Source organism: Littorina saxatilis, linkage group LG2 (genome assembly GCF_037325665.1).
Source record: "Littorina saxatilis isolate snail1 linkage group LG2, US_GU_Lsax_2.0, whole genome shotgun sequence".
NCBI lineage: Eukaryota > Metazoa > Mollusca > Gastropoda > Littorinimorpha > Littorinidae > Littorina > Littorina saxatilis.
In genome coordinates this window covers 80,518,126-80,539,594 of record NC_090246.1, presented here as the reverse complement: position 1 = coordinate 80,539,594, position 21,469 = coordinate 80,518,126, and the positions used below count along the sequence as shown (strand labels likewise).

Below are 21,469 nucleotides of genomic sequence, written 5' to 3'. Positions count from 1 at the left end.
TTGTATTGATGACCTTCTTCCATACCTCACTCACGTCATCAACGACTCTCTGACTTCCGGCTCATTCCCAGATGAATTCAAACCTGCAATAGTTAGGCCCCTCATCAAAAAACCTTCACTTGACAAGAATTCCTTGAAAAACTTTAGGCCCGTTTCGAACTTGTCATTCCTTTCAAAAATCACTGAAAAAATTGTCCTTTCACAACTTCTCACTCACCTAGAGCAAAACCACCTTCTCAACACCCATCAGTCTGCATACAGGAAAAACCATAGTACTGAGACAGCACTTCTGAAGATTGTAAACGACATCCTTCTTAGCTTTGACGAAAATCAGGTCTCCATTCTAACACTACTGGACTTGTCTAGCGCATTCGATACGATAGACCACGAAATTCTGCTCCACAGGCTTCAGCACTCCTTTGGTGTTCATGATCTGGCCCTTTCAAGTTCCTGGGTTCGTTCGTACCTTACTAACCGGACGCAGACCGTTTGTGTCAACGGCATCAAATCTCAACCTTCAGCTCTCCAATACGGTGTCCCGCAAGGGTCCGTGCTTGGCCCCATACTTTTCGTTCTATATGCCTCCCCTGTGTCCGATGTTATCAGTCGCCATGCGTTGTCGCACGAGAGTTTCGCTGATGATACACAGCTTCATCAGTCTGCCCCCCTTGCTGAAGTTGACGATCTGGTATCTCGGACACAGGATTGCATTGCGGACCTCAGTGATTGGATGTCTTTAAACAAACTCCAGTTAAATAGTGACAAAACCGAAGTTATGCTGGCCTGTCCCAAGAAATTTCTCAATCACCCTTCTCTTCCTGCCTCTCTCACTGTCAACGAACTACCTATCTCTTTCTCTCCGTCTGTCCGCAGCCTTGGCGTCACTCTCGATCCAACTCTCTCTTTCCAAAAACACATCTCTAACATCTGCAAGTCCGCCTATCTAGAGCTGCGCAAGATTAGTTCAGTCCGTCACTACCTCACCGCTGATGCAACCAAAACGTTAGTGTGTTCTTTAGTCCTCTCAAAGATAGATTATTGCAATTCTCTTCTGGCCGGTCTCCCTAAGTACCTTTTAGATAGACTTCAAAGGATCCAAAATAACGCTGCCCGCCTGGTCTTCAAATCTTCCAAGTATGAACACGCCACACCCCTTCTTCACTCTCTACACTGGCTGCCAATCACTAAAAGGATCGAATACAAACTCTCCTCTCTTTCTTTTGCCGTCGTTTCTGGTTCTGCCCCAGAATACTTGTCAGAACTCCTCAATCTCTACACCCCTTCTCGTCAGCTTCGCTCCGCCGCCGACACTCGACTCTTCCGACTCCCCACAGTGCAAACAAAGACATGTGGCGAGAGGTCCTTCGCCTATCAAGCCCCTGTGACCTGGAATAGATTACCACTGCCTCTCAGACACACAGATTCTCTCACTACATTCAAGACAAATCTCAAAACACACCTCTTTCAGCGCAAGTGATTTCCCCCCCAGCATCTCCCCACCCACCCCATCCCGCCCCACCTCACCCCCTACCTAGTGCCTAAAATAACGTGTATATATATTTTCTGCGCTTTGTGTCAGCACTGTTTGTGTGTGTGTAAATAGTACCGTTGACACGTTTTTATATAGAAGCCTACTGTGGTTCTTGTGCTTAGGCTGTGTATTGGACTGTCATTGTATGCCTGCATTATTAGTTGTCAGTAATTATTACATGTGCTGATTGTTCTCTTTGCCTGCGCGCGTATAGTATGTTGGTTATGTTTGGTCATAGTATGTTTGTTTATGTTTGGTCGTTATCTTGCCTGTGCGTGTATTGTATGTTTGGTCGCTTTCTTTGCCTGTGCATGTATAGTTTGTTGGTTATGTTTGGTCGGTTTCTTTGCCTGTGCGTGTATAGTATGCTTGGTCGATGTATGTATTGTAAAGCGCTAAGAGTAGACATTTTTCTAGAATAGCGCTATAAAAGTTTGCATTATTATATTATTATTATTATTTGGTGTTTAACGTCGTTTTCAAACATTCAAGGTTATATATCGCGACGGGGAAAGGGGGGAGATGGGATAGAGCCACTTGTCAATTGTTTCTTGTTCACAAAAGCACTAATCAAAAATTTGCTCCAGGGGCTTGCAACGGAGTCCAATATATTACCTTACTGGGAGAATGCAAGTTTCCAGTACAAAGGACTTAACATTTCTTAAATACTGCTTGACTAAAATCTTTACGAACATTGACTATAATCTATACAAGAAACACTTAACAAGGGTAAAAGGAGAAACAGAATCCGTTGGTCGCCTCTTACGACATGCTGGGGAGCATCGGGTAAATTCTTCCCCCTAACCCGCGGGGGGTACTACTCAAAGGACACCTAGGGGTAAAACAGGTCTGCGTCAAACATATTACCCTTTAAGATCATCAAAAATGCAAGAATAGTCGCTGAGCTGAACTAAATTCAAGAAGCCCACCGGAGAGCAATGTAGCTATCACTAATTGCAGAGAGCCTGTTTTAAAGCAATAGTCTGTCTCTTATAAGCTATCAAGTTGACTAGCTGCCACAAAGCTGTCCAGTATTTAACACGGGATAAGCTTAAGATAGTTAGTTAGTTAGTTAGTTGTTGCTTTTTGGGTCCAGCGGACCATATAGGCCAAATCAGGACCCCACAAGTTTAACATTACACGTATTTAAATTAAACCAATTTTACTGAACAAAATTAGGAACGTCACCCGAAGGGAACATAAAAGCTAAATCGAAACCCAACGTGTCTAGGATTTTTTAAATTCAAATCTTAAAATAAAGGCCAGTCTCCTTTAAAAATCCAAAGAGAGCTGCAGAATAAGCTGAAGATTTGTTTGTTTGTTTGCGTAACGCCACGGCCGACCACGAAGGGCCATATCAGGGCGGTGCTGCTTTGACATATAACGTGCGCCACACACAAGACAGAAGTCGCAGCACAGGCTTCATGTCTCACCCAGTCACATTATTCTGACACCGGACCAACCAGTCCTAGCACTAACCCCATAATGCCAGACGCCAGGCGGAGCAGCCACTAGATTGCCAATTTTAAAGTCTCGGCCGGGGTTCGAACCCACGACCTCCCGATCACGGGGCGGACGCCTTACCACTAGGCCAACCGTGCCGGTAATAAGCTGAAGAGCATCCTTCAACTTAAACACATAACACCAATCACCAACCAGGACGCTTCTTGTGCACAGTGGGAGTTTGTGTGTGGAATCAATTTTAATAAATTAAAGTGACACCCACGTCAAACTGCTAAAGAAGTTCATCAAACAACATCCTACTCTGAATAGAAATCAATGCAACCACACTGTTATCGTTGGATATAGGTCCATGTGAAAAAGGATGCTCTTCCTCCATGTGAAAGGACGCTCTTATTCATATGTCGAAGGTTACTCGTATTCCACGTGAAAGGACGCTCTTCTTCCGTGTCAAAGGTTACTCGTATTCCATTTGAAAGGACACTCTTCTTCCGTGTCAAAGGTTACTCTAATTCCATTTGGAAGGCCGCTCTTATTCCAAGTGAAAGGGCGCCCTTATCAATGTAAAAGGTACGCTCTTATTCCATGTCAAAAGATGTTCTTATTCCACGTGAAAGACCGCTCTTACCCCACGTAAAAGGATGTGCTGTAGTGGTGAACACAATATTGTGAGCGGAACGGAGACGGTATGTTTCAATCTGTCCTTTTTACATTTGAGTCAAGTTTTGACTAAATGTTTTATCATAGAGGGGGAATCGAGACGAGGGTCATGGTGTATGTGTGTTTGTGTGTGTGTATGTGTGTCTGTGTGTGTGTCTGTGCGCGTGTGTGTGTAGAGCGATTGAGAGTAAACTACTGGACCGATCTTTATGAAATTTGACATGAGAGTTCCTGGATATGATATCCCCGGATCTTTTTTTTTTATTTCGATAAATGTCTTTGATGACGTCATATCCGGCTTTTTGTAAAAGTTGAGGCGGCACTGTCACACCCTCATTTTTTAATCAAATTGATTGCAATTTTGGCCAAGCAATCTTCGACGAAGGCCGGACTGCGTTATTGCATTTCAGCTTGGTGGCGTAAAAATTAATCAATGACTTTGCTCATTAAAAATCTGAAAATTGTAATTAAATTTTTTTTTATATAAAACGATCTAAATTTACGTTCATCTTATTCTTCATTATTTTCTGATTCCAAAAACATATAAATATGTTATATTCGGATTAAAAACAAGGTCTGAAAATTAAAAATATAACAATTATTATCAAAATCAAATTTCCGAAATCGATTTAAAAACAATTTCAACTTATTCCTTGACGGTTCCTGATTTCAAAAACATTTAGATATGATATGTTTGGATTAAAACACGCTCAGAAAGTTCAAACGAAGAGAGGTACAGAAAAGCGTGCTATGCAGCACAGCGAAACCACTACCGCGCTGACAGGCTCGTCAGTTTCACTCCGTTTTGCACAAGCGACGGACTACGGTCATTGTGAAAAAATGCAGTGCGTTCAGTTTCATTCTGTGAGTTCCACAGCTTGACTAAATGTAGTAATTTCGCCTTACGCGACTTGTTACATTTAGTCAAGTTTTGACTAAATGTTTTATCATAGAGGGGGAATCGAGACGAGGGTCGTGGTGTAAGTGTGTCTGTGTGTGTGTCTGTGCGCGTGTGTGTGTAGAGCGATTCAGACTAAACTACTGGACCGATCTTTATGAAATTTTACATGAGAGTTCCTGGGTATGATATCCCTAGATACCTTTTATTTTTTTTCGATAAAATGTCTTTGATGACGTCATATCCGGCTTTTTGTAAAAGTTGAGGCAGCACTGCCACACCTTCATTTTTTAATCAAATGGATTGAAATTTTGGCCAAGCAATCTTCGACGAATGCCGGACTTCGGTATTGCATTTCAGCATGGAGGCTTAAACATTAATTAATGACTTTGGTCATTAAAAATCTGAAAATTGTAATTAAAATTATCTTTTTATAAAACGATCCAAAATTACTTTTATTTTATTCTTCATCATGTTCTGATTCCCAAAACATATAAATATGTTATATTCGGATTAAAAACAAGCTCTGAAAATTAAAAATATAAAAATTATTATAAAAATAAAATGTCCAAAATTTCATCTTATTCCTTGTCGGTCCCTGATTCCAAAAACATAGATATGATATGTTTGGATTAAAAACACGCTCAGAAAGTTAAAACGAAGAGAGGTACAGTAAAGTGTGCTATGCAGCACAGCGCAACCGCTACCGCGCTAAACAGGCTCGTCACTTTTACTGCCTTTTGCACTAGCGGCGGACTACGGTCATTGTGAAAAAATGCAGTGCGTTCAGTTTCATTCTGTGAGTTCCACAGCTTGACTAAATGTAGTAATTTCGCCTTACGCGACTTGTTTACATTTAGTCAAGTAAAAAGTAAATTTTAAGGGGCTTATTGTCCCTCGGGTCTTAATTGCCTATATTGGACATGAACTGGTTTATACGATTCGAGTTTTACGCCCTCACGGCTTTTTGATTTTTGCGTGTTTAGGTGGTGTCAGCCATCTGCACTTATGGTAGAATGACCAAGATCTTTAACGTGCCATTGTGGTGACACGGGGGTGGGAGATGGATACCGTCTCTGGGTCTGCACATAAAGTTGACCCGTGTCCGTCCCAGCCCGGATTCGAATCAGCGACCTCTCGATCACAAGTCCAGTGCTCTAACACCTGAGTTACCCGGGCCCCCTTTAGTCAAGTTTTGACTAAATGTTTTAACATTGAGGGGGAATCGAGACGAGGGTCGTGGTGTATGTGTGTCTGTGTGTGTGTGTGTGTGTGTGTGTGTGTGTGTGTGTGTGTGTGTGTGTGTGTGTGTGTGTAGCGATTCAGAGTAAACTACTTGACCGATCTTTATGAAATTTTACATGAGAGTTTCTGGGTATGATATCCCCAGACGTTATTTTCATTTTCATTGTTTCGATAAATGTCTTTTATGACGTCATATCCGGCTTTTTGTAAAAGTTGAGGCGGCACTGTACGTCACACCCTCATTTTTCAATCAAATTGATTGAAATTTTGGCCAAGCAATCTTCGACGAAGGCCGGACTTTGGTATTGCATTTCAGCTTGGAGGCTTAAATATTGATTAATGACTTTGGTCATTAAAAATCTGAAAATTGTAATTAAAATTATGTTTTTATAAAATGATCCAAAAATACGTTCATCTTGTTCTTCATCATTTTCTGATTCCAAAAACATATAAATATGTTATATTCGGATTAAAAACAAGCTCTAAAAATTAAAAATATAAAAATTATGATTAAAATAAAACTTCCGAAATCGATTTAAAAACAATTTCATCTTATTTCTGGTCGGTTCCTGATTCCAAAAACATATATATATGATATGTTTGGATTAAAAACACGCTCAGAAAGTTAAAATGAAGAGAGGTACAGAAAAGCGTGCTATGCAGCCCAGCGCAACCACTACCAAGCTAAACAGGCTTGTTAATGTCACTGCCTTTTGCACGAGCGACGGACTACGGTCATTGTGAAAAAAATGCAGTGCGTTCAGTTTCATTCTGTGAGTTCCACGCTTGACTAAATGTAGTAATTTCGCCTTACGCAACTTGTTTTTTTATATAGTAGATGCACTGACACAGAATTTGGTGTGCAGACTCGGACGGGAAGATCTCAATCAAGGAAAGTGGGTCAATGGCTAGAGGAAGGCCGCGAGTGCTCGTTGAAATAACCAGCTCCCTGCTGTCAGCTGCACATTAGTCCATGAATATTGCATGCATGAAAATGTCGCATAGTGGGTAGTCACGACTATCAAAAACTGCCTTGAGGGATGAGCTAGAAAAAGGGTAGTTAAAAGTACATTAGTGCTTCAGGTATGAAAAGCAATCTGCCAGATTGGTAAGACGATGCTGTCATTGCCAGGTTAAATGCGTATTTGAAGGAATATAGGTGAGGAATAACTACCGAACATTCAGTTCGTGTTCTGTTCTACTTGTAACACGAAGGTTTACATGCGCAAGTTAAACGACAATTTTCAATGGCAATGTACTTCTGTTAAATGGAAAATAAAGTTTTTGTGATTATTATAATAAAGTTAGGGACATTTATACTCAGACTGTCATACGGCATAACTATACAGCAAGACCATAGCAAAAAAGCAGCTTGGCATTGAGGACTACGCAATAACGTGGGAGGTAAAATTGCGGAATGGATCACGCAATAAAAAACACACTGAATACTCCAAAATACGTATGCTGCGACAGAACGGAGTGGTGAGAATTCAGGTGGAACCAACAACATCTTGTTTGGATTGAGGATTAAACTTTAGAGTAAAAAGAGATTTTCTACTTTAAACACGACTCTTCCCAACAGCTGCCGTTGTTCTTTGTTCTAAGGACATTAACACTTTTAAGTCTTTCAGTTGTGAATTTGTAATGCGACTGAAACCCGATCTGTGTCGCCGCAAGTCGAGATGCTGACTGTGGTTGTGGGCATATTCATGCTCGTAATATCTATTGCTTCTAAAACTGCGTCTCAAAATGTGTTCATGCTGTCACCAACAGACCCCCCGGACATAGGAGACCCAGATACTTTTCAATCAGAGCTTGTGACGACGGAACCAAGAGATGCAACCACTATTGAAACAAGAGACTTCTTGAAGCAAGCTACAGCGCCGTATGCAAGCTCTGCAGAGCTTTGTACTTTCGACACGGGCCAAAATCTAACCGCATTAAAGGGTAACATATCATGGATAGGACGGAATTCTGCAACGTGTCTCTGGTTTATTGATGTGCCGGCAAGCTTCGGAATTGTTTTGCAATTCAATCCAAAACTCGGCACGCAGGAAGTCCCATTTGAAACGGCAGAGGGTGTACACCGCACGTCTGTGAAGGTCTTCAATGGATCCTGTGCTCATCCCGGCATAGCCTTGCGAACTTCCAATGGAATTCTTCCCATCCCTGTGCTCGTGTGGCCGGGAAACCAGCTCTGTGTTCAGGCTATACGCTCCGAGACGGACGACGCGGGAAAGGGTATTGAAAATAATTCGTCCCTGGGCTTCTTACAGCTGACCTACGAAGCGCACCCGTTGCAGACGTTACCCGTGTCGAGGGGCGAGTTTTTATACAACTGCTCCCCTCCGCACGTGATCCCCGAGGCGCTGAAGTGTGACATGGTTCAGCACTGCTCCAGGTACGAAGACGAAAAGGGCTGTGGGTACCACGCAGAGGGCTGTCCGAATTACAAGTGGCTTCCCTATGAAGACTACTGCTTCAAGTTCACCAACAAGGTTTCAAAGTATCGTCTCAGCTCCTATCTTGCCAGGGACTTCTGCGAGGCTGAATCCAACGAATGGAGGTCGTACCCCGCACAGCTGACGAAGCCAGCCTATCTCCGCTTTGTGGGTGAAATCGCGACTCTCTCTGGATTCTCTGACGTCATGGTAGGTCTGCAGAAAGCGTCTACCAGCATCCCGGCCCTCAGTCACTTCTTCCGCTTCATGTGGCAGTGGTCAGACAGCCGGTCACTGGCAGTGGGGCTCCCCATCCCTGTGGGGGACGACCCGCTCAAGGCGTGTGCTGTGCTGGTCACCTCCCCGTACCTCCACTTCAGGGCCGTGTCTTGTGTGGACGACAAGTTCAGAGACTTTGTGTGCATGATGCGCAACCCCAAGAAACCACAGAAGCAATTTCACGACCCAGTTCTGCCTAAGGTGAAGAAAACGCCTCCTGCTCTTAGTCTCAAGCGATGCGAGGACGGCTCCTTGGTTCATCCGTTTCACTACTGCCAGTCAGACGAGCCGGAACACAGATCGTGGTCTAGAGCCAACCTGCCTCTGTTCCAGTGCTCCAACGGCGTGCGTGTTCACTACAGCTTGCTGTGTGACGGAAACAGCGACTGTGGGGATGCTGACCACAGTGACGAGACGTGCGCCACTGCAGCGGGCGACGTGGTCAATACAGTCCGTTCTAACGTCACGCTGGTCCGCTGCAAGTGGAGCAGCCAGTACATCAGGGATAGCGGTCAGTGTAACGGTGTGCCGGACTGCTTTGACCAGAGCGACGAAGAGTTCTGCACATCGTGTTCACAGGAGTCGACTGTCATGTGCAGAAACCACGGGTGTGTCCCGCCTGCCTATGTCGACCTCATCAAATTATGCAGGCTTCCTAAGAGATTCGGAGCCACCGATTTCATCACCCCCTTCAACGCGGACTATTTTTCTGGCAAGTATGATCCCAAGCCCATGTTGATCAATTTTGACAGTTACGGGTTGGCCACTGTTCAACACGTGAAGGCGACAGACAGGTGCCCTGACACGCACTTCCAGTGTCCGAACGAGGACTGCGTTCCCACCTACCTGCTCGGCATGCTTCGCCACAGCTGTCCCAACAACATTGACTTTGTGTGGAGCGAGAGACTGTGCAAAGGCCACTACCAGTGCTACATGTACGACATCTGCCTCCACCCTGACTTTCTGTGTGACGGTATCTACCACTGTCCGCTCAAAGACGACGAGCGGTACTGCGACCTGCCTTGCCCCACGAACTGTACGTGCGAAGGCCACGCCTTGACGTGTGCACACATATTCAACGTCTATGAAGTTCCCTTCGCGCGCTACCTGGATATGAGTGGGAGTACAGAGTCCGTGGACCTACGGTTTAATCTAGACATGAACTGGGGCTTAGAATTTCTCGTCTTCTTGAACCAGTCGTTCTGCGGCCTGAAAAGAAAATGGTACGGCCAATTCAAGCAGCTTCGGGTTCTTGATCTGAGCTTTAACCAGTTCCAGAACTTGTCCTCTCTCTTCCTGAGACTGCGGTCGCTGACTCATCTCAACTTGTCAGGCAACCCGTTGCTAGAAACCGTGGACGACAGACTGTCTCGCTTCCTGGTGACGGCCCAGCTGCTGTCCGTGACCCATCTGTCGCTGCAGAGTACGGGGATCGTCTTTCTCCAGGAAAGAGTTCTGGAAAACATGACAGGGTTGGTGTACCTCGACATCCACGACAACACGATGGACTATGACCGCTTGGCGCTGTACGGGCTGGAGAACCTGCGGGTCCTGAAGACGGACGACAACAAGCTGTGCTGCTATCACGAGGCCGCTGTGGAGACTGACGTGCCGCTGGAGTGCCAAGCTCCGGTGGATGAACTGTCGTCGTGTGCACGCCTGCTCCGCTTCACGTTTTTCCGCGTGATGGTGTGGCTGATGGCCGTCACGTCCATCGTGGGCAACGTGTCGGTGCTGGTGTTGAGGCTGTGCTGCAGCAAGGACGCCGTCACGTGCCCCGCGCACCGCGTGCTGGTGGCCAACCTCAGCCTGTCCGACCTGCTGATGGGGCTCTACGTGCTGCTGATCGCCGTGGCCGACCTGGCCATGAGCGGCCAGTACCTGTGGAAGGAGCAGCAGTGGAGACACAGCGCGCTCTGCAGCCTGGTCGGCTTCCTGGCTCTGCTGTCCAGTGAGGTGTCTAGCCTCCTCATCTGCCTCATCACCGTGGACCGCCTCCTCCTGCTCCGCTTCCCCCTCAGGCAGCGGCTTCACCTTCAGCGGAGTGGCGCCATGGTGGCTTGCGGGTCGCTCTGGCTGGTGGGCTTCGTGATCGCTGTCGTGCCCCTCCTGCCCGGCCACGAGCACTGGCAGTTCTACGGTCAGACAGGCATCTGTCTCCCGCTGCCTATCACGCGGCGCCAGTTCCCGGGCCAGGCCTACTCCTTCTCTATCTTCATCGTCCTCAACTTGGTCCTCTTCCTGCTGATCGGGGCGGGGCAGGTGCTCATCTACCGGTCCATCCAGAGCACCCCGCTGTCCGGCAGTTCAGAGCGACGTCAGCAGGACATGACCGTCGCGCGCCGTCTCTTCCTCATCGTCCTCACCGACTTCTGCTGCTGGGTGCCTGTGTGCGTCATGGGGCTGATGGCGGCGGTTGGTGACACGCCCATCCCTGATGACGTCAACGTGTGGGTGGCTGTGTGCGTGCTACCCATCAACTCCGCCATCAACCCTTTCCTCTACACCCTGCACATGCTGCTGGAGAAATGGCGGCACGGGAGAGAGAAGGTACGGTTTCATCTTAGACGCATTTATTACCTTACTATCTGAATAGGCAAAGAAAAACGAAGACCCGCACTGATGTTTCTGGTGTCGAGGTCACAAATATAGGGTAGGGAGACCGTTAATGTCCTTCTTTTTACATTTAGTCAAGTTTTGACTAAATGTTTTAACGTAGACGGGGAATTGAGACGAGGGTGTGGTGTACAGGTATATATATATGTGTATGTGTGTGTGTATGTGTAGAGCGATTCAGCGAAAACTATAGGACCGATCTTCATGAAACTTCACACGAAAGTTTCTGGGTATAATATCCCCACAAGTATTTTTCATTTTTTCGATAAATGTCTTTGATGACGTCATATCCGGTTTTTTTGTGAAAGTTGAGGCGGCAGTGTCACGCCTTCATTTTTTAAGCAAATTGATTGACATTTTGGTCAAGCATTCTTCGACGAAGGCCGGACTTTGGTATTGCATTTCACCTTGGAGGCTTAGAAATCAATTGATGAGTTTGGTCATTAAAAATCAGAAAATTGTAATAAAATTTGTTTTAGTAGAAAACGATCCAAAAACAATGCCATCTTATTCTTCATTTCCTTCTGATTCATAAACCATATACATAATGTTATATTTGGATTAAAAACAAGCTCAGAAAATTAAAAATATGAAAATTATGATTAAGATTAAATTTCCGGAATCGATTTAAGAATAATTTCATCTTATTCCTTGTCGGTTCTTGATTCCAAAAACATAATTAATGGAGCGCGTTCAATTTCATTCTGTGGGTTCGACAGCGTGACTAAATGTAGTAATATCGCCTCACGCGACTTTTTTTTTTTTGGGGGGGGGGAGGAGGTGGTTATAGTTTTCGTTGTCATTTTTGCTCAGAACTCGTGCCAGATGAATCCTCTGGAGGTCGGGAAAGCCTCCTTTCTAAAGTCTGTTTTAGGGTCGGGGTCGGAGGGGGTGGTCGGACGAGGAGCTGGACGAGGAGCTGGAAACTTGTATTTGTTATGCCTAATGTATATTGGTCTGGAATGTTGCTAGCATGTATTTTATGTTCAGCCAATGGATGATTGACAGAACGTTCTTTCAATCCAGGTACGAGTGCAGCACACCGTTGAGACACTGCACCTGGAGGCGTTGGCCTGGAGACCGGACAGGCTCAGAGAATTTCTACAGGACTTCGTCGACGATAGACTGATCAAGAAAGAATGGTTGCTCCGATGGCTGGACGAAACGAGCAAGAAGACCTAGACCGACCGGCGAAGATAAGAGCATTTCGGCAGAACTTCAGGCGTGTCTATCTCTTCCTAGTTACTACATGTATCGTGCAAATAACTTTTCTTTTTTTGATGAGAGAATTTCTACAGGATTTAGTCGAGACGCGAAAGAAGATCTAGACTAATCTGTGAAAATGAAAGAAATTCAGGTGTGTCTTTCAGGTTGTGAAATAAAGTAACCAGTCATAGAATGGCTGGATTGGCCAAGGAGAGGGGAGGGGGGGGGGGTCCGGAAGTCACCACCACCCCCGCTCTTTGCCGGGCAAATATACTTTTTTTTCTCAAAGACAGACCATCAAAAAAAGTCTTGTTAAATGCTATATTTCGAACCGCCTGGACCGCCTCTGTACCCTTGTCTTCTTTTGAAAGCTCTTCCCTCCCTCTCATACACCAAGCCGTATTCGCAACATTGACACGATAGAACCACCCCGTTGCCTGTTCTTGGACAGGCTCGTTGACTTTAGATAGGACTAGAGGTTCACTTTTAGTACTTCGGAATCGCCACAAACGGATTGTGTAGGTCTTGTGTTCGTACGTAAATGCGTCTTCTTTTGACATTTAGTCAAGCTATGACTAAATGCTTTAGCATAGACATGGAATCGAGACGAGGGTCATGGTGTATGTGTGTATGTATGTGTGTGCGTGTGTGTGTGTGTATGTGTAGAGTGATTCCGAGGAAACTACTGGACAGATCTTCATGAAACTTGACGCACACATTTTTCCAGATATTATCCCCAGGCCACTTTTATCTTTTTTCAATAAATGTCTCTGATGACGTCATATCCGGATTTTTGTGAAAGTTGAGACGGCACTGTCACGCCCTGATTTTTTTTATCAAATGGATTGAAATTTTGGTCAAGCAATCTTCGGAAAGGCCGGATTTTGGTTTAGCATTTTAGCTTGAATGCCTACATGAGTTTGATCATTAAAAATGTGAAAAAGTAATTAAATAATTTTTATACAAAACGATCCAAAAGCAATATTATCTTATCATTCATCGTTTTCAGATTAAAAAAACCCATATACATATGTTATATTCGGATTAAGCACAAGCTCTGAAAATTAAAAATATGAAAATTATGATTAAATATAAATTTCCGAAATCGATTTAAAAACAATTTTATTTTCTTCCTTGTCGGTTCCTGGTTCCAAAAACTTATAGATATGCTATGTTTGGATTAAAAACAAGCTCAGAGAGTTAAAAAGAATAGAGATAAAGAAAAGCGTGCTATCCTGCTCAGCACAACCACTACCGAGCTATACTGCTCGACAGCTTGACTAAATGTAGTAATTTCGCCTCACACGACTTGTTTTTTCTCTTCTTTTTTAAGTGAAAGAGTCTACTTCTGTGCCAAAACCGAGTTTTCTTCTGTCGTATACAGTTAGTCACCAGAAGGACCAAATGAGTTTGTTGTTATCTACCTTGACTTCACATGCTGTATTTTCAACTTCTGAGTACAGAAACAACACTGAGCAGGTAGTATGTTTTATTGTGAGCATTGTTGTTTGCTTCATTATCTTGTCAGTCAGGCTGCAAAACGTGAAGGCTGTTTCACAATAACGTTTTTCTTTGCAAGCTGAAAATGGGTCTTTGCTAACGCTGTTGTGTGGGTGTGTGTGTGTGTGGGTGCCAGTGTGGGTGTGTGTATGTGTGTGTGGGTGTGTGTGGGTGTGTATGTGTGTGTGTGAGTGTGAGTGGTGTGTGTGTGTGTGTGTGTGTGTGTGTGTGTGTGTGTGTGTGTGTGTGTGTGTGTGTGTGTGAGTGTGTGTGTGTGTGTGTGTGGGAAAAATGTCAAACGGTAACGCACCTTTACACAATGTGACTGTGTGTGTGTGTGTGTGTGTGTGTGTGTGTGTGTGTGTGTGTGTGTGTGTGTGTGTGTGTGTGTGTGTGTGTGTGTGTGTGTGTGTGTGTGTGTGTGTGAAATTTCACACACACACACAGCAACCCCACCACCACCACCACCACCACCATCACCCCACATACACACCTTTGACGTCTGATATCACTGATCATCCTCACATCAGACCATCAGAAAACCGTCCATGACCTACTGTCCTCATCGATATAAATTAGGTCAACAACCAGCCGGTACTACAGGGGAACCCCCCTTTTAAGACAAAATCTAAGACCTCCCCCCTGTTATACATTTCCAGAATTTCTGTTCATAACGTCTGTAAATTTACCTCCAGTTCAAGACTCCCCCCTTTTTAGGACTTAATTTTCTCAGATATTTGGAGGTCTTAAAAGGGGGGTTCCACTGTATGTGATTACACTGATCACGACAAATAACCCTGATCGTGTGCCTGTGCTTTGAAACGCGTCTCCACACTCAAGTGCTGGCAGTATACACATACAAAAACACCATAAAAACCCACGATTTTTTGCCGTTTTCCAGGATTTGGGTTGCTCTCTTTTACATGCTGGATTTGCCTGACTGCGCGGCGGATTCAAATAAAATGTGTATGACCTGTTAGGTAAGACACCAAATAAACTGTTTGATGTAAAACATGTAAAATATCATTCAGTTTAAGTCACCGTTTCGACGGTTGAAAGTGAACCATGCCGTCAAAAAACGCCGTTTTTGAGGGTAGGCGTGGTCTAGGACCTGTGACGTCATACCTAAATATTGCTCAGATTCAAGAAACACATTTTTGAGCAGAAGAAAGACTGATCTTCAAATACACGTATATTTCTGACCAAAAAACTGCTGTTTAACATCTCGGCTATACCACTGAAAAATACCCTTAACTTGTTGTGCTCAGTGTAGCAAGGAGGTCACAAACAGTCAACAACGAAAATTGTCTAAACGCACAGTCCATTCCGTCAAAACAGATGGCTTTTTCAAGAAATTAATTTTTTCAAAAACACCTTTGCACAGAAAGTAGGCCTACCAAGCTTGTTGATTTGTGGGATAGCCCACGTGGAAAGATGTCAAAGCCTGGTCTATTCTTAGACGTTGAGCAAATTCCTTTATGATTATGTGGAAAGCTAGAAATCTGGCTTCAAAAAAATATATTCTTTGTCCCGTGGGCGACCATGGAAAACAAGCACAGTTCTGTCCACACCTTTACACTATATCACACCTGTACACAGTGTAACACCTTTACATGGCAACACCCTATTGAGGTCTAACGAATGACGTCTCACAACGTGCGCGGTCGTCCTTGGCGGTCAAGAAAGCCGCCGCGATCATTGCGCAGACGACACCTCTAGACCGCCAATATTTTTTTGTGCGCATCACGTGCTCCACATAAATCGGCCGGAAACGAAGCAATTGGGAAACCTGGATAACACGGCATCACACGCTTTGCATGGTTACACACCTTTACACGGCAGCAAACCTTTATAAGGTATCACACCTTTACACGGTTACACACCTTTACACGGCAGCAAACTTATAACACGGCATCACACGCTTTACTAGACACGGTTACACACCTTTACACGGCAGCAAACTTATAACACGGCATCACACCTTTACACGGTTACACACCTTTACACGGCAGCAAACTTATCACACGCTTTACACGGTTACACACCTTTACACGGCAGCAAACTTATCACACGCTTTACACGGTTACACACCTTTACACGGCAGCAAACTTATAACACGGTATCACACGCTTTACACGGTTACACATCTTTACACGGCAGCAAACTTATAACACGGCATCACACGCTTTACTAGACACGGTTACACACCTTTACACGGCAGCAAACTTATAACACGGTATCACACGCTTTACACGGTTACACACCTTTACACGGCAGCAAACTTATCACACGCTTTACACGGTTACACACCTTTACACGGCAGCAAACTTATAACACGGTATCACACGCTTTACACACCTTCACACGACAACAAACGGCCTTTACACGGTACCACGCATTTACACGCTGTCACACCTTTACACTGTAACACCCCATGACGCGGTATCACACCCTTCACACGGTTACACACCTTCACACGGCAGCAAACCTTTACACAGTGTCACACCTCTATTACACGGTATCAGGACATCACACCAAAAGTCATCAGCCGGCTGCTTTCTATGCAGAGAGAATGTTTGGCTGAATTAACTGTGCAGAGAGAATGTTTGGCTGAATTAACTGCGCAGAGAGAATGTTTAGCTGAATTAACTGTGCAGAGAGAATGTTTGGCTGAATTAACTGTGCAGAGAGAATGTTTGGCTGAATTAACTGTGCACAGAGAATGTTTGGCTGAATTAACTGTGCAGAGAGAATGTTTGGCTGAATTAACTGTGCAGAGAGAATGTTTGGCTGAATTAACTGTGCAGAGAGAATGTTTGGCTGAATTAACTGTGCAGAGAGAATGTTTGGCTGAATTAACTGTGCAGAGAGAATGTTTGGCTGAATTAACTGTGCAGAGAGAATGTTTGGCTGAATTATCTTTGCAGACTGAATGTTTGGCTGAATTAACTTTGCAGAGAGAATTTTTGGCTGAATTAACTGTGCAGAGAGAATGTTTGGCTGAATTAACTGTGCAGAGAGAATGTTTGGCTGAATTAACTGTGCAGAGAGAATGTTTGGCTGAATTAACTGTGCAGAGAGAATGTTTGGCTGAATTATCTGTGCAGAGAGAATGTTTGGCTGAATTAACTGTGCAGAGAATGTTTGGCTGAATTAACTGTGCAGAGAGAATGTTTGGCTGAATTAACTGTGCAGAGAGAATGTTTGGCTGAATTAACTGTGCAGAGAGAATGTTTGGCTGAATTAACTGTGCAGAGAGAATGTTTGGCTGAATTATCTGTGCAGACTGAATGTTTGGCTGAATTAACTGTGCAGACTGAATGTTTGGCTGAATTAACTGCGCAGAGAGAATGTTTGGCTGAATTAACTGTGCAGAGAGAATGTTTGGCTGAATTAACTGTGCAGAGAGAATGTTTGGCTGAATTAACTGTGCAGAGAGAATGTTTGGCTGAATTAACTGTGCAGAGAGAATGTTTGGCTGAATTAACTGTGCAGAGAGAATGTTTGGCTGAATTAACTGTGCAGAAAGAATGTTTGGCTGAATTAACTGTGCAGAGAGAATGTTTGGCTGAATTAACTGTGCAGAGAGAATGTTTGGCTGAATTAACTGTGCAGAGAGAATGTTTGGCTGAATTAACTGTGCAGAGAGAATGTTTGGCTGAATTAACTGTGCAGAGAGAATGTTTGGCTGAATTAACTGTGCAGAGAGAATGTTTGGCTGAATTAACTGTGCAGAGAGAATGTTTGGCTGAATTAACTGTGCAGAGAGAATGTTTGGCTGAATTAACTGTGCAGAATGACAAAGAAGTCAAGGAATTCATGCAAAAGAAAATGATCATTCTGCACTGAACACAGACACAAAGTGGATTTTCGATATCTTTCACTTTCATCTAGATCTGTGGTGGTTAACCTGGTCGTTGACCTAAAAGGAACATATGTATCTAGAAAGCTTGACCTTCCGCCGCGCTGCCTTTATGATTATCAGCTGATGGCCTGCGTGAATTGCTTTAAAAGGCAACAAAACGTTCAGTAAACAACACAGAAGAAGAAAAATTACACAAAAAAACAAAGAATGTGGGCGTGTGTGGTGTATTCATTTGTACATTCAAGAACACATTGTACATTGTAAATTTAAGCAAATACAGGTAATGCAAATATTTTCTGGCAGCGCCGGTGTAACACGAAATTTTTACTCCACGAAAAATGGACTCAAAATTTTTACTCCGAGTACACTTGTACGAGAAAAGAACTCCCCAAGGAACGAAAAAATTACTGCCTTCATGACATTTTTACTCCCCAAATTTTGTACTTCCAGTCAAAATCTCGTACGCGGAAATGAGATGCGAGCGAAGGGATAATGCCAATATGTGATCTCGCACAGACGAATGTCGCGCTCCCTCCTTCCACCACCAGGACTAACAGGGGACAAGGGAGTCAAAGTTGCGTACACCAGGCATGGGCAGTAAATTGCTCGTGTTAGGGTGGAGTAATTCATTCGTTATTTATTCGTCAGGGGAGTAACATTTTCGTACGAAATATTTACTCGGAACACACATGTCGTGGGGAGTAATTTTCTCGTGTTATGGGGGAGTACTTTTTTCGTAAAGGGAGTAAAGGGAGTAAAATGTTCGTACGACATTTTTACTCCGGAGTAAAAATCTCGTGGGAGTAATTTTCTCGTGTTACACCGGAACAGGTTAATATAACGCCGAAGTGCAGCCGCAAAGCTTACTGACACGACGTCGTGGTTTAACACACGCCGTGTCTTAACAAGGTAAAGTCGCCCTTCATTTGCAATGTGATTCGTTGTCTATGCAAAACCCTGGACGGTTACGATTAATCAAGAGAACAGGGAAAGACGCTCGGGGGAAAGTAAAGCATGCGCTGACGTTGACAGTGACAACATTATAATCGTGCCGCCAGTGCTTCACAAAGGTGACAAAGAGCGGCCGTGCTCTGTTTTTCATCTGAACGTGTGTGGTGTTTGTGGGTGTGGGTGGGCGGTTTTGTTTTTGTGCGATTGTGTGTCAATATAATGTGCGTAATTGTCTTCCAGTGCGTACGTTCGTGTGTGTTCCATTGTGTGGGTGTGTGCGTGTGTGTGCGTGCTTGACAATGATTGTGTAATTGCGTGCGTATGTGTGTGTGCATATGTGTGTGTGCATATGTGTGTCCGCGGGTGCGTGCGTGCGTGCGTACGTACGTACGTGTGTGTGTGTGTGTATGTGTGTGTTGGACTAACCTAATTTGGCATGTATCAGTTTTACCTGGTAGTGACTGATACTGTTATCAGCGGATTGTTTTTCTGAATGAGTGTATCATAACCAGGCTAACTAAGTTTGCATTGACCATACAAATTATTTGACAAGGAAAACTGACGATCGAGAACTTAGCGACGGTGACATTTAATCACATCCTACGATGTGGAATCCTCATGTTATTGTTGTTGCTGTAGTTTTATATCACAATGTGATCTATCATATGAGATTGGCAATCAGTAGTAGTAGTAGTAGTGGGAAGGGGAGGGGCAAAAGAGACTGAGACTGAACTTTTTCTTTTCAACGATACAGATTTGAAGGCTGGGCTTCAGTACCGTGGCAATCTGTCGGCCTTGCTACAAGAGAGAGAGAGAGGGGGGAGACAGAGAGGGGAGAGAGACTGAGAGGGGAGAGAGAGAGAGAGGGGAGAGAGGGGAGAGAGAGAGGGGAGAGAGAGGGGAGAGGGAGAGGGGAGAGGGAGAGGGGAGAGAGAGAGGGGGAGAAAAGAGAGAGAGAGAGAGGGGGGAGAGAGAGGCCCGGGAGAGAGAGAGAGGGGAGAGAGAGAGGGGGGAGTGAAAGAGAGGGGAGAGAGAGGGGCCGAGAGAAGACTGAGACTCGGAGAGAGAGAGAGAGAGAGAGAGAGAGAGAGGAGAGAGAGAGAGAGAGGAGAGAGAGAGAGAGGGGGGGGGGGGAGAGAGAGAAAGAGAGAGAGAGAGAGCAAATGTGTATGACTTGTGTGCCTGAAAGAAAGATCGTGCGTAGTTTGTCACTGACGGTATCACAAAAAAGCCGTCCAATATTACAAGCCGAGCGCTCATCAAAAGGGGACATATGTAAAACAGTGTCAACAGCTAAACTTGAACACTGTCAACCAGGCTATGTGGAAAACAACAGCATAAGAACCCAAGAAGAAAGTATCATTCTGCGCCGTACACCATTGTTGTTTCAAACTTGAGTCATCTCAGCACTTGACAGCGGCATGCCTCGACTGACATGACCAGTGACTGTAACGCTAAGAAACAAGGAGAACATCATTTATCTTACCTCTCTTCGGCGCAAGTGAGGTTGTAGTCCGTAATTACCACAGAAACACTTGCAGCAATGCAGAAAATATGACACGCATAGGTTTGTACAAATGTTCCAGCCTCTTTTCAAGTTGTGCTTTCGCTTTGGGGGCGGGGCAGTTCACTGGAGTAGCGTCCCTTGCCTTGACTTTGCGCAAAACACTTGAATCGGAAACCAGTTCATTGCGGCTTTCCGTGCATTGAAACCTCCTCAAGTTCGTGTCATGTGATTTGTCATACTGTTATTACCAGTAATTGTCTTCAATTAATAAGAAGAGTTTTTGTTGCGTTTTGTGCAAGAAGCGAACGAGGAGAAAGTAAAAAAGCAAGTTTCCGAGTTTTGTCTGATCAGCGAGCATGCCTATTCTCAGACCCGCCACGACATTATGACTACCAATGACAAACAAGTTCACGTATTTCTTCGATTGTTTGACGTATTTCTTCGATTGTTTGACGTATTTCTTCAATTGTTTGTTTGAAAACGTATATACTGAGCAATAGCATTTGGCTTTCGTTTCCTTATGCATCCATATCCTCCGCTTTTGTCTTTCTTTTTCCTCTGTCCTTCTTTCTTCCATCCCCCACCCCCTTTTTTCGTGTGTTTGTTGGGTTTCATTTTTTAATTTTTGTATTAACACTCATTATAAACTTGGAGTGGCTCTCTGCTATTCTCAGAGAAGAAAGTGTTATTGCAATATCCATAACTCAGTTTTACTTTTCTCACTATTATTTTTCAGAACACATGTACACCATAAGGACTTTACACACTTCATGGATGAAATGTTTCTGTTTGCTAGTTTCACATGCGACTGACAACAGAAAAGATCATCCGTTAATAACTATGCATCTTAATGTAGATAAAAAGCACTAAAATAAAATATCAAAAGCATGTGCATTGTCTGTTCACGTGGACAAAAAGAGAGACACAGACAAGTTTGTTTGTTTGTTTGTTTATTTGTTGCTTAACGTCCAGCCGACTACGCAGAGCCATATCAGGACGAGGAAGGGGGGATGAAGGGGGCCACTTGTCAAGCGATTCCTGTTTACAAATGCACTAACCCATTACTTGTGTCCCAGCAGGCTTTAGTAAAACTAAATTAATACCTACTGGAAGATTACCAGTTTCCAGTATGTTAAAATAGGCTTAACCTATCTACTGCTGGACTTACATCAGAACACTAACAGATTAAACTATACATGAATCGCGAGACAAGCGGCAAGAGAAGAGATTTTTGGAAAAAATACAGGTGAATGAGCAAGAAGGCAGAAAAAAGAAAAAGAATTCATGAAGAAAAAGAGAGCATGACAGG

General features: G+C 44.2%; 1 protein-coding gene across 1 annotated transcript in view; it reads right to left on the bottom strand.

Moving 5' to 3' along the window:
• The window catches only part of LOC138959855 (uncharacterized), a 37,597-nt gene extending 17,129 nt beyond the window's left edge, over window positions 1–20,468 (bottom strand). The window contains exon 1 of the mRNA XM_070331502.1: window positions 20,140–20,468. The gene's annotated coding sequence lies outside the window, so the exon portion shown is untranslated. The remainder of the gene's footprint in view (window positions 1–20,139) is intronic.
• Window positions 20,469–21,469: the final 1,001 nt, after the last annotated feature.